The sequence below is a fragment of the Dromaius novaehollandiae genome, chromosome W (assembly GCF_036370855.1).
Source record: "Dromaius novaehollandiae isolate bDroNov1 chromosome W, bDroNov1.hap1, whole genome shotgun sequence".
Lineage (NCBI taxonomy): Eukaryota > Metazoa > Chordata > Aves > Casuariiformes > Dromaiidae > Dromaius > Dromaius novaehollandiae.
Window position 1 is genome coordinate 39,741,913 of NC_088130.1, and position 12,651 is coordinate 39,754,563.

Sequence of the window (12,651 nt, forward strand, 5' to 3'; positions counted from 1 at the left end):
TGGGCCAGAAATGGTAATCCGGGGTTGAATAGTCCAAATCAGAGCAAAAGGTTAGGAGGTCTGCATGGAAGCTAGATGTGTTTGGATTCATAGAGCCAGACGGATTTCAGCTGAGAGTGCTGAAAGAGCTAGCTAATGTGATTGCAAGGCAACTATCACATATTAAAAATCATGCAACTAGGAGAGGGTCCCCGATGGCTGGAAAAAGAGCTAATGTTACACTCCTCTTTAAGAGAAGCAAGGAGGAACATCTGGGGACCTATGGACCAGTCAAACTTCATCTCAGTCCCTGGAAAATCATGACCCTGACTTCTTGGATCCACTTCCAAGCACATAAAAGACAATAGGATAATCAGAAGCAGTCAACACAGATTTATCAGTGACAAATCATGCTTGACCACCTTCTATGATGAAATCACTGGCTGTGGTGAGGAAGAAAGGGTGGTGGATGTAATACATCATGCTTAGAAAGGCCTTTGACCCACAGCACTCTCAGCTGAAAGCTGAGGAAGTATGGACTGAAAGAACAAACTTTTAGGTGGAATAAAAATGGGCTGGACCTCCAGGCTCAAATCAATGGCTTGATACAGCAGAGGGCCCATAACAAGAATAGCCCAAAGGATGATACTAAGGCTAGTACTGTTCAATATCTTAATTACCAGCCTAGATGATGAGGCAGAAAGCACTCTGAACAAATTTGCAGATGATAATAAATTACGGGGAAATGGCTAATATGCCAAATGGTAGTGCTTCAGTCCAGATAAACTTTGAAAACTTAAAGATCAGGCTAGCAGAAATTTCATTAATTTCAACAAGCAGAGGTGCAAAGTTCAGCACCTGGGGCAGAATAACCCCATGCTGGGGCTGCAGCGGTACGGGAGTGGGAGGGGTTGGTACAGACTAAGAACTGCCTGACTGAGCAGAGGCTGGATGGACACCAAGCTGAAGATGAGTGAATGGCATGTTCTTATTGTGAAAAGGTCTCCCTGGAATACTCTGTCCAATTTTAGGTGCCCCAGTTCCAGAGCAATGTTGGCAAGACTCAGCTAGATGAAAGCTGACCGGATCAACTGTTAGCAAGAGTCCCTGCTTTGAATGGGAGCCTGAAGTAACTGCCCCTCCAGAGGCCCCTTCTTCTCAATATTTCCATGACTCTCTCTATTTCCAGAGTGGTTAGTTCTTTTCTGAACTATGCAAGCTTCTAGCATCTGTAACAGCTTGCAAACTAACTGTGCATTGTGTGAGGATTTTCTAGAACATTCAAGATGCATCACAGAATACAATAGTATTTTCTCATTTTTTTCTCTGTTCTTTCTTAGTAACTTCTATCGTGCTCTTAACTTTATCGCTGATCTGACTCTACTGAATTGATATTTTCACAGTTTTAACTAAAACATCAAGATCTTGCTCCTGAGTTGCAGTGGCCAATTCAGAGTACAATCTTTTATATGCAAAATATGCAAAAAAGCAATATGCTTTTTAATGCAAAATTTGAATTACCCTTTGTCCTCCAACATGCATCATTTTACATTTGTCTACATTTTATTTCATCTGTCGTTTTAATTTTCAGTTACTCAGCACTGAGATCCTTCTGCAACTCTTTGCACTTGGCTCTTGTTTTTACTAATTCAAACATCTTGTTCATAAAAGGCTTGAGTATTGAGAGAACCAGGTTGGACAACATAAGCACTATCAGAGATCACTATGGGGCTTCCCTGCTGACCTACCTTTGCTTCAAAACTCAAATTCGTTTACCCTTTTTTAACCAGTTATTATTTATCCACATGAGAATCTTCCCTTTTTCCTATAACACATTAGTTTCTTTAAGATGTTGTGATAAAGAATATTGCTGAATGACTTTTGAAAAATCTAAGTAGATTTACATTAGCTGGATATCCCACTTCTTCAAACACTCCCCAAGTCCCTCAAAGAATTCCATTAAGTTTGTGAGACACATCAGTTCACAAAATAGTATTAACTTTTTCCCAGAATATCATCCCTCTAACCACTAGCTCCATTTTTTAAAATGGTCTCTGTCAATGGGCCTAGTATGGACAGACAGCTTCTCAATTTGTATTTCTCTATGTGTAACTTGGAATCCTTGTTAAAAACTGATGTTATTTGTCACTTTTCCACCACGGTGTTGAAGTAATTTTTAAAAAGAGGGTACGTACCATAGTCTGTAGTTCAACAATTTCATCCTTTATTTCTTTTAGAACACCTGGATAAACAGGATAAGGTACTGACCAGATGTTAATGTTCATTTAGTTTATTCTTTATATAAAACTTCTGTTGACACTTCAGAATCTCATTGAAAACATATTTGTATCCATTTGAGACACCCTATCACCCTGTGAGGGAAAATTTCATTATGGGATTCGCTAAGGCAGATGCAAAAAGCTCATTACATTTTTTTCTGGTATACACTTATCTCCTCTATGAATGTCTTCGTCACAAAAATAATTCAGTGTTAGGTGAACAAGCTCAGACAATTTTTGTTTCAAAGCTCTCGCAAATTTTTATCTGTTGACAAAATTTTACTTTTGCACTAGGACAAGGAACTAGATTTAGAGTAGATTTACATGTAATAAATGCTAATCTCAGTTAAATCATCCCGCTTCAGTGGAGCTAACTGAGATTTACTGCCTGAATGCATGCTGTCGATGCAGATAGTGAAATAATTCAGGTCAATTTAGGATTTATAAATCCTTCATAAACAGGTCTCATTTGATGGAAATTGAAATCCGAATCTGTCCTACTCTCCCTCCAGAACAGAATGTTCCATTTTAACTGTAAATGGAGACTTTGGATGAGGACACTATTAATTTTAATGAGACAACAAAAACTCATTTTATTTTTCATCTAGAAAATGCAGAAATTCTTCACCTTGCTTATTTCTGTTGACATGGAAGAGAGTTCAGTGGACAGTCATTATTATTGTATGTGCAAGACAAAACTAAAAGTGGTCTAAAAGTGGCAGTCTACACACGCACACACACACACAAAGTTGCAAGTCGGCAACTCTAAAAAATTCTGTACAAAACTCCATTGATAAAATGAAGTTTGAAGAGTTTAACATAAGCGATATTCTGATTAAATTTGTGTTTGGAGAAAAAAATGGAAAATGAAAAAAGTAATGCCTCTTGTTTCACAAAGCTGCCCAAGGTGACAACACAAAACAAAAATGTGAAATTCTGTAAAATTAATGTAAAATTAATGGCTTACATGGATCTAGAAGAGGGGACTGGTAAACCTAATTTTTTTCTGCTCAGAAGTGAAGGAATAAAAAGTGAAATTATCAAAGAACATTTGAAGTGACAAAAAAAAACTATTTAAGAAGTATAAAATAAGTATGTCTAGAACAAAGAGCTTAAAAATTGCAAGAAAGATTTCACACTTAAACTGCATTGTTTGATGTGCCACACAAGAGAAAAGGTATATAAAACTATGTCAAACTAAACAATGTTTAGAAGTTTTAACATTTTGTCTATAAAAAAAAGAGATGATTCCAAGTATATTTTAAGTGAGCTCATGGAAAAGTCAGTGAACATCAATTTACTTAATGGTTTTATGGCATCCAGCAATTTAAACCCCAAACCTCTTGGATCATATACATCTTGAATTCAGATGCTTGGATCATATACATCGCAAATTCAGATCAAGCAGGTAGCCTGCTTGATCATGGAATGATACATTTTCAGCACAGGCCTCAATCTATTTCTGACCTTTAAAAGAACATTGTGATATAAGATTGATGAAGCTGAGACCGATTATCTTCTGTAACTATCATCATGCCATACAACATGTGATTATTCTCCTGCTTTATGAATTTTATACATGCTCTGACACTTCCAATTTATCAGTTATTGCCCTTGAAGTGAACCATATGAATATAAAATATTAAAGGTAAAGCAGCATATGCATATCACACAAGCAGTACAAATAATATCATCTGTCTAATTTCTTAAGGAAAGTTTTAGAGAATTTTTCCCATTATCCTAAGCTGTGCATGCGCACCCATGCACAAACTCATTGTTTCATATGCATAAAAGTATATAACAGCCACATATTCTGTGTGAGCTCAGTCAGATCTCTACTTTTGCAGCTAATAGTACACTTAGAATTATTTGTACTAACAAAAGTGAAAATAGAATATGCTCTATGGGAGAAATAAAATAAACTGTTTCTATATCTGTTATAGGTATGCTCAAATGAAATCCAGAACAGTTTGCAAAAAAGTTTCATTATCATCCAGCCAAGTCAGAAATTGCAGGTTGTTGAAATCTGTGCCCCACTTAATAAGATGTATCTCATACAGGAAGGATAATACAGGAAAACACTATGGTAGTAATGAAAAAGTGACCCTGGGTTACACTCAGACCTATTCTGTAACTGCTAAAAATGTGATATTTCTAAGGTGAAGACTGTTTTTCTGACCAAGATCCACCTTAACAAGGATGTTTTTCCTGTGCTTTTCCCTTTAGGCTAAACACTAGTATAACTTTAATATTTTAAATTTAATAGCCTCCAGAAAGCTACCATTAATTTCATCAGGTGAATCATAGCCACTTACAGTTTTTATATATGCTGGAAAGATCAGCTTCTGAAAAGAACTTTTTTTTTAAGTGAAGGAAAAATCTGAAATTAAGTTTAAAGCATTTCTTTCATACAATGGAGAGAAGGGTAGCAGTCTGTGCTTAAAGTTGCTCTCCTCAGAGTAAACACTTCCATTATTAATTTATCAGTACCTCCTTGATCACAATACAGTCTAAGATATTTGCACATGATACCGCTACGTGTTGAACTTTGTGCTTGAAAACCAAGATTGTTTTTTCTGTTTCATATTATATCCTCAGTGATAAAATAGTGGCATAGCACAAAGCTGAGAAGAATTTTTTTCTTACATATAAATTCAGATTGAATTTGCTTTCTACAAATTTGCTTCTACTGCTTTTCTACAGTATATAACCAAATCAAATCCAGAAAAAAAGAAACATACATATCTTTCCTTTGATACTTCTCTCTGCAGAAGTCAGAACGAGTTAAGAGCTCCAAGATGGTGATTAAGAAGAGGTTATAATTCGAACAGAACCAGAAAGTTGTCTTTGAGACACTAAGAAACATTCCCATAGACATTCAGTTAAAACAAAATCTGTGGGCAGCGTCATAAATTCTGTTGATGCTGGGGTACTTTTGATCTATGCATAACTGATAAAATAAAAAAGTAGAAGACAAACTGCTGTATTTTTAATTGGCACAAATGATATTCAGCAAGTTTAAGCTACAATGTATTTTAGAAATGAATCACAGTTAAGGAGAATAAGTAAATTAACTACTGTAGAAAAACATGGATGTTATAGATGCAGACAGAATTTTTCAGTGAAAGATGGTGCAATCTTAAAATTCAGGTTGCCATAGAGCCAGGGATCACACAACCTCCAGCACCCGCATGGCAGAACGGAGGCTATGGAGGCACACAGAGACCTCAGAGATGCTTGTTTTCCAAGACAAATACTGTGCAGTCTGGTGCTGATCCTGGCTGAAAATATATGTCAAAGGGCCACTGAGTTCAATGATCACTTTTTTTAAAAAAAGTGTTTTTCATGAAGTGTTAAAGTTTTTATTTATTCTTTGTCTTTCCATGGGAAATACTGATTTATAAATCAGTATGTTCATTCAATGTAAATCAGTAAATGTTCATTCCAAAATTGATTTATGTCCTACAGTCACTAAGGCTGTGTGATCAAACTACACTTGGACGTTGCTCCTTCTGTGGCAGTCAGTCTCCTTCTAATAACCTTTTAACATATTGGCCAAATGTAACTACAATTAACAGATGGGCAGAGTTTATATTTTAACAAAAGCTTTTGGAAAATAGGTGCTTTTCTTCCACTGAGTGAACAACCACAGCATGAATTTAAACTTTATGAGTTGTTATATTTATATATATAAGCACATATACTGAACCTCTCCCAGAAGATACCATTCTGTAAGAAATGTATTTTTTGGTTTCACAGATTTCACAGAACTACTGTTCTTTTGGAATTTCGTATTGCCATTCAGATCAATTTTCTAACTTTTTGACTGGCCCCCTTATAAAAAGAGATTCTTGAAACTGGCTCAAGTTAACTTGTTTCTTATACTCAAATAACAATGTATATCAATATGAGAAATGCCTATGGTTTTAAAATAGAAATTGCCTATTATTTAGACTGTCTCACTAGTTTTGTTAATCATCAGATGTGTTTTGCAGACCTGGCATGATTGTTTTTAGAAAGACTGCTTTGGCAGGTTTAATCTCCTCCAAATCTTGTATTTACTGTATGTTATATCTCAGTTTGTTCATTCTAATGGAGCAATAGCATACTCGCTTTGTTGTAGATTAATATTTTACACAATTTTTCTTTTAACTTGCTTGGAATACTACAAAACTCCAAACCTCAAACACTACTTGAATTTTTCACAAGGGTTCAATTCATGAAAATAATAAATTCAAAAATCACCTATTCCAATAATGAACTTCTAGATCACCTCAAACAAACAAAAAAAAAGAGCAGAATTTGAAAAGTGCTGCTTTCTTTGTACTCTTCCCTCTCCAGTGAGCTCATAGCTAAATAAAAATAGTATACCTGGCCAAAACGTCATGTCACTGTTTCAAAACGAAGATGTAAGGGAAAGATGAACTTTCTGACTTCGGTGACGTCAGCTAATGAAACAACACTAGAAGATCTGTTCCAGTCACTAACGGGCATTCAGTCCACAAGAACAGCTGGAGCTAATCTGAAGTAAATCTTTGCAGCACATACAGTGTAGTCATCAGAGCCCAGCACCAACTGCTTCTCTCTGCAGATCCTCTCCTATTGCAACATACTACTTGCTAATGTAAATCTAGACAAAGCTATCTGCCATTGCAGCCACATTTCCTCCAAATTTATGAATTCATGTGCATAAATGTATATGAAATAGAGAGAAGGGAAAAAAATTTAAAGCCTCCAGTTTTGCACGATTTAAAGTAAATTGCATTTTCCCAAATGAAGGATTTTAAACGTTTCAAGTTTAAAATATTCAGGTAGGTAATTAAACCTTCATCATATCTTCTTGTATGTTAGTAGAGGCATGGCCTACAAATAAGTAAAAACTTGAAAGAGGGACATGTCGTACATATTACTAAGCTTTCTCCATTCTGAAAGTTGTTTCAGAAAAGAGCCCCTGTTAGGCTCCTGTAATTGGCACACAACAACACAACTCAACAGATTTTAATGGATTGGGGTGGGGGGAAGAGGAATCAAACTGATATTTTTGTCTGCATTTCTCATTATTTTTTGCATTTTCATGATGGTCTTCCAGCTTGGAAGATTTTGACAAAAAAATTAGCCTTGTATATTTGTGCTTTGTACAATGCCAAGCATTGTTTTAACCATAAGGCAGTTTAGTATTGTTTACTACTGCTCCAAGGAGCAAATGATGATGGGGAGTTTTCACGTATATATACATATTTAATTCCTGAAAAGGATATATCTCAACAAAAGTGCTGTAAAGGAAAACATGATTCCCCTAGAAAATAATACGAACACTTTTCAAGTCATGAAACACTTTAAGATCCTGGTGATAAAAGGACTGTTTATACATACAATTCGTCATTACTGCCTTTCTTCTGAATGATGAGAATAAGTTGTTTGGGCGATATCTATGCAAACTCTACATTCAAACATACAGGTATCAAATGTGTATGGTACGATAACTGGAAGTCAACGTTCCCATAATATTTATTTCCTGAGATGCGTGGCATAAGAGAAAAAGCTTTTGATGTATTTTTCCCCTTCAGAGCTTATTGCCTTGGAATTCTCCTCATGAAGCACTGCTGTGGTGCATTAAGCCCAAGAGCTTCAAATAAAGTGAAGCACATGCCATCCCATTTTGTCTACTTTCTGCACTGTTCCAAATGCATTTTTTCATCTATTTGTGTAAAAGCAGATGAATTGGAATGGCTAAGTGTGTGCGTGATTGCACTAGGAAATTTTTTTATTGCTATGCTGTTTTATTTTGTTTTAAATACACTTTAGATACATTGCTTTATTTATTTTATGCCTAAAAAATTGGGAAGTTGGAAGACATGCTTGGAAAAGTAAAACTGTCATGTATGTTCAACAAGCAGCTATGTCTTCCAAAACAGGCAAAAATTTAAGGCAATTCTCAAAGCCTAGGTGTCTTCTTAGCAGAATGATCATAGATCGTGTCATAGATTAGATGTAGCAAAATTCACTTATTTTCTGGTAAATAGTACAGGGCATGACTAATAAACTCTAAAGCTATGTGCTTGCTAAGTAGTATTAGATTCAATGTTAACAAAAAGGAAGTAAAAGTTCTCAGTAATCCAAGACCATTATCAAACTTATCAAAAACACCGTTTGGACGTACCATAGTAAGAATTTCAGATAAATACCTTAATGCACTTGGCACCTAAAGGCTAAAACAGAAATAAGAATTCATCACAGAGCCAAACAAAATATGAAAAATGTACCAAAAGACATTCCTTCTAATTACATCTTTGTTTTTCTCATACCTTCTTCACCACATGAAAATCACTTGCCATTATATCTCTCTCTGTGTCAAAACTTATTGAATACAGTGAAATCAGCTGTTTGCAGTTTGCTGATTTCTGTTTAGTTGTCTGCATTTTGGTATTAAGTGGTGACCATCTTGTCTTGTCCTGGACACCAGAGGAAACATAATACGCCAGAAATATGATCCCACTGGACCACAGGCTTACAAAGTGCTATCAGTCAGTCCAGTACTACTCTGTTAAAGTGAGCAGAGCAGCACAGCCTTCCCCCCTCGTCATGTGGCAGAGGAGTCACAACAGCGGGACCAGCTCTTTCCTGTACCAAACAGCACACAGTGCTTTATCAGTACTCCTTAACTGCTTTCTGAAATTTTCTTTTCCTTATTTGCTCCCAGTTCTAGTTTGGTAGGGAAACAGACTGCCAGCTGAAGTAAGTAGTGACAATAAGCCCTTGACATCTCGAGAAAATATGAATTTAACAGCCTAATTCACCCAGTCTAATTAATCCAAATAAATTAAAAAATAATTCCAAAAAAAAAGAAAACATACTCTCCTAGTCTCAAAACATCAAGTAGCCTGAAATCCACAGCAAAGTTCCCAAATCTATCATTTTTCTAGCAATTTTAAACAGAGTATGGCAGACTTTTTCCATTTACAGTAAACATCTGCCAGGGTTTGTGGAACAACTTACACATGCTCATTAATGAACACTAGCATTAACTTTTCTGCAAGAAACTTTTTGGACAGCTGTTTAAAACGTGCACAAGTAACAACAAAGAAAGTTTAGGGGTAACTCCCAAATCAAAGTCTTCAAAAGATTTTAGCTATTTGTTCTGACATTCTTCTGCCTCCACAAGCTCCATCTCATCAAAAATGCTCCAAAGCAAAGTTTTACTAAAATAAAAATCAAGACTGGGCAATTCTCACTTTAGATTTCATTATTAAAGGTGAAACGAGCCAGTCTGAAGCCAAGATGTGAATGTAGATATTCCAACACTCCAAATGTTCCCCTAATCAACGAGGCATAAAATGTGGTGGGAAGGGTCGTTCCCAACCAGAAGGAAGATTCTACTGAACAAGAGAGATTACCAAAGTGGGTATAAACAGATGAAAAGTCAATACAATCCTCCTAATTTTGAGTGGAAGTAGAATTTCACATGAAGTATGAATTATTTTTTTTAAAGTGAATTGCACCTGCTCCAAGCCGTTTTCTGACAGATTCTGACAGATCCATTTTCTGGATTTCACAACATTTGAATGCCTCTCAAGAGTTGCTCCTGGACAGCACTGTCTCTCACCTGCACTTCAAAATACTACCTCCATCATGAATTATCAACATCTACTTAGCTGATGTGGACTTTTTTTTTCCTGAGAGTGTGGCACCATCTCCATTTGAAGCACATCAGTGCTGAATTAAAAACAGATTCTGCCAATAGCCATGTGAGAATCACCTCCAAATGTGATTATAAATGATCCTTAAATGCTGACTGTACTAATCATAATCAGCTTATACAAGTGATGAATTTGCGTTGTCTTCTTACACCCTTTCATAATCTGTCAAGGTCAAAAAATGACAAGGCTGTACATTAGAGGTACTCTTACAGAAAATAAGCAACGCAAATTCTCGTTAGTGGGCTTCAAAATTAATTTACAACAAAAGAACCCTTCGAACCAATTGAAGTAGGCACTCTGACAGCACACTGTCAGAGGTGATACTCATAAGCAGCACAAATGTGCATCTGGCTGGTAGTGTCATGAATGCATACAAGCATATTTCCTCTCTAAGCATTCTGTTTTCCTGTTCTGCAGCATGTACGCTCTTCATCTACCTCCAAAAAACTTTGGAATTCTTCAGGAACAGTTATCCTGATACAAGTATTATTATTTTTAGGAGCATGAGAGAATGTACTTCTAATTCGTAGTCTACTTAAGAGAAATATAAATAATGGTATGACATTATATTTGTTAAACAAACACCTGTACATAGTAATTGTCCAGGCAGCTGAGAAAAAAAAAAACACTTTTTCAAATATTTCAGCTCTTACTTTGGAAGACCAAAAAATATTTATAAAACTGCATATAAGCTTCAACTGAGGGCACATCAAGCTCAGTCAACTGTCAGTCTTTTTATCTCCAGTTTCCAGCCACACATCAATGTAATTTTGCAAGCTCCTGTTATTAAGTGTATTGCCAGTCCTTGCTGGCTCAAGCTTCCACTAAGCCTGTAGCTAAAAACTTCAGTATTGCCAAAAGGTTCTACACAGACTCTTCAGTTGAAGATTGTTTTCACTGTTACAATTTTCTTTCCAAATCTTTGAAGACGGTGTTTTCGTTTGTAACAAAGTATGTTTTGAAATTTACTGCAGAAGGGAACGTTTGAAAATAAAGCCAAACCCACTTCTGAAGTAATCCAAATATTCCGTTAAAAATATTTCTTCATTTACATTAAAGTTAAGCTTAGTTTTTGCTCAAAGTTTTTTAAAATATATTTACTTCTACAGCTCTCTCTGGTCTCCCACCCCTAGCTATCCTCCTGTGACCTTTGTATGCATGCTCATTTTTGAATAATTTATATTTACAGCAGAAATACAGTAGAATGTTTACCAAAGAAATAAATAGAATCTTTCTGATTTTTAGTGTAGTCCATGAGCACATTCATGTTCAACTATGAACCTATCTAATAGCTGAGTTCTAGCCAACTCCCCAGCCATATAAAATGGAGTCTTGGGAAGGAATAAATGCTTCATCTGTGACTTAGACAGGTGAAATCTCTAATAACTTTTCCACAAAAATGTATAATTTAGAAAATGTTAGCTTATCTTTCAGCAATGGTACAGTTCCACTCACATCAGTATATCTAGCACTGCAGTGAGAATCGAAAGAATAAATCCCTAAAAGGAAAGAAGCAACTTTTCCTACTCCTCCGTCCCTTAATATAGGTGTCTGAATGAATCAGCTAAGCAACTCTAAAAGTCTGTGAGGAAACTAAGCAGCTGAATTATTCTTTCCTTAAGGCAGCTTCATCTCAGTTTCCTTAAAGCAAAAACTTCATTTAAAGCTTTTAGAAGGACTTTTTAGATTTAGCTTTATTAAATAAAAGGGGCATTACAATAACTTTTAGGATGCCTACTTTTGTCTTTATTCAGATCAGAACCGCAGCTAGTGAGCCAGATTTTCCCCCTAAATAGTTAGCTTACATGTACAATTTTATCAATATAATTGGAGTTGCTCATTTTCTTCTTTACCTTTATTTATATAAAATTTATTTGACATTATATTTCCCAGTATGCCTGCAGATGCCTAAACTAAAACTTCAAGCATAAGACCGATTACTTACAGAAGTGAAAAAAACAATATCCATTTATTAGCAATTAATCTAAGCTACAACTTAACATATTCAGGCAACTATAAAGTTGGAGAGGTAAAAAATATCAGCAGCGAATATAGACAAACATCATTAGGAGGTTTTATAACCATATTAAGAATAAAATAAAACTGTAGTCAGGAATATCCAATAGGCATATTCTTTTCTGTTTGCAGAATGAAAAATGGGACCATATCCCTTTTATATCTCTGAATACAGAAAGTAATCGGCTACAGATAGTTTCAAGGAATTAGAGGACTGTTGTGACATTTTAAACTTTAGGGTTAAAATGTTCCAGAAAAGTGCTAGGCTCTGTCTTACACCTTATTCTAAATTTTTCTTCTGTAGCATGATATATTATTACCAGCTACATAGACTTCTTACACAATGCACCAGTACAAGGCCTCATGGTTCAATGATACATTGGTCCCTCCTAGTTACTGCCCCGGTATGAGTTTTTAGAAGACCATGGTCTTCATTCTAACTCAGATTTTTAGGCTCAACAAAGTGGTAAATGGATTAAAAACAATGACCCTTTATACACTATAAGCCATACATACATACAGTTAATCTAGTGATCCATTCTGCCCTTAAATGCTATGAACGATAAAATATTCTAGGTGACTAAAGTAATAATTAGTAACGTAAGTAATATGAATCACTACAAAGTTTAACAACATATTGAAATTCCATTTGCCATTTGTTCTTACCACTCTAAGGGCTG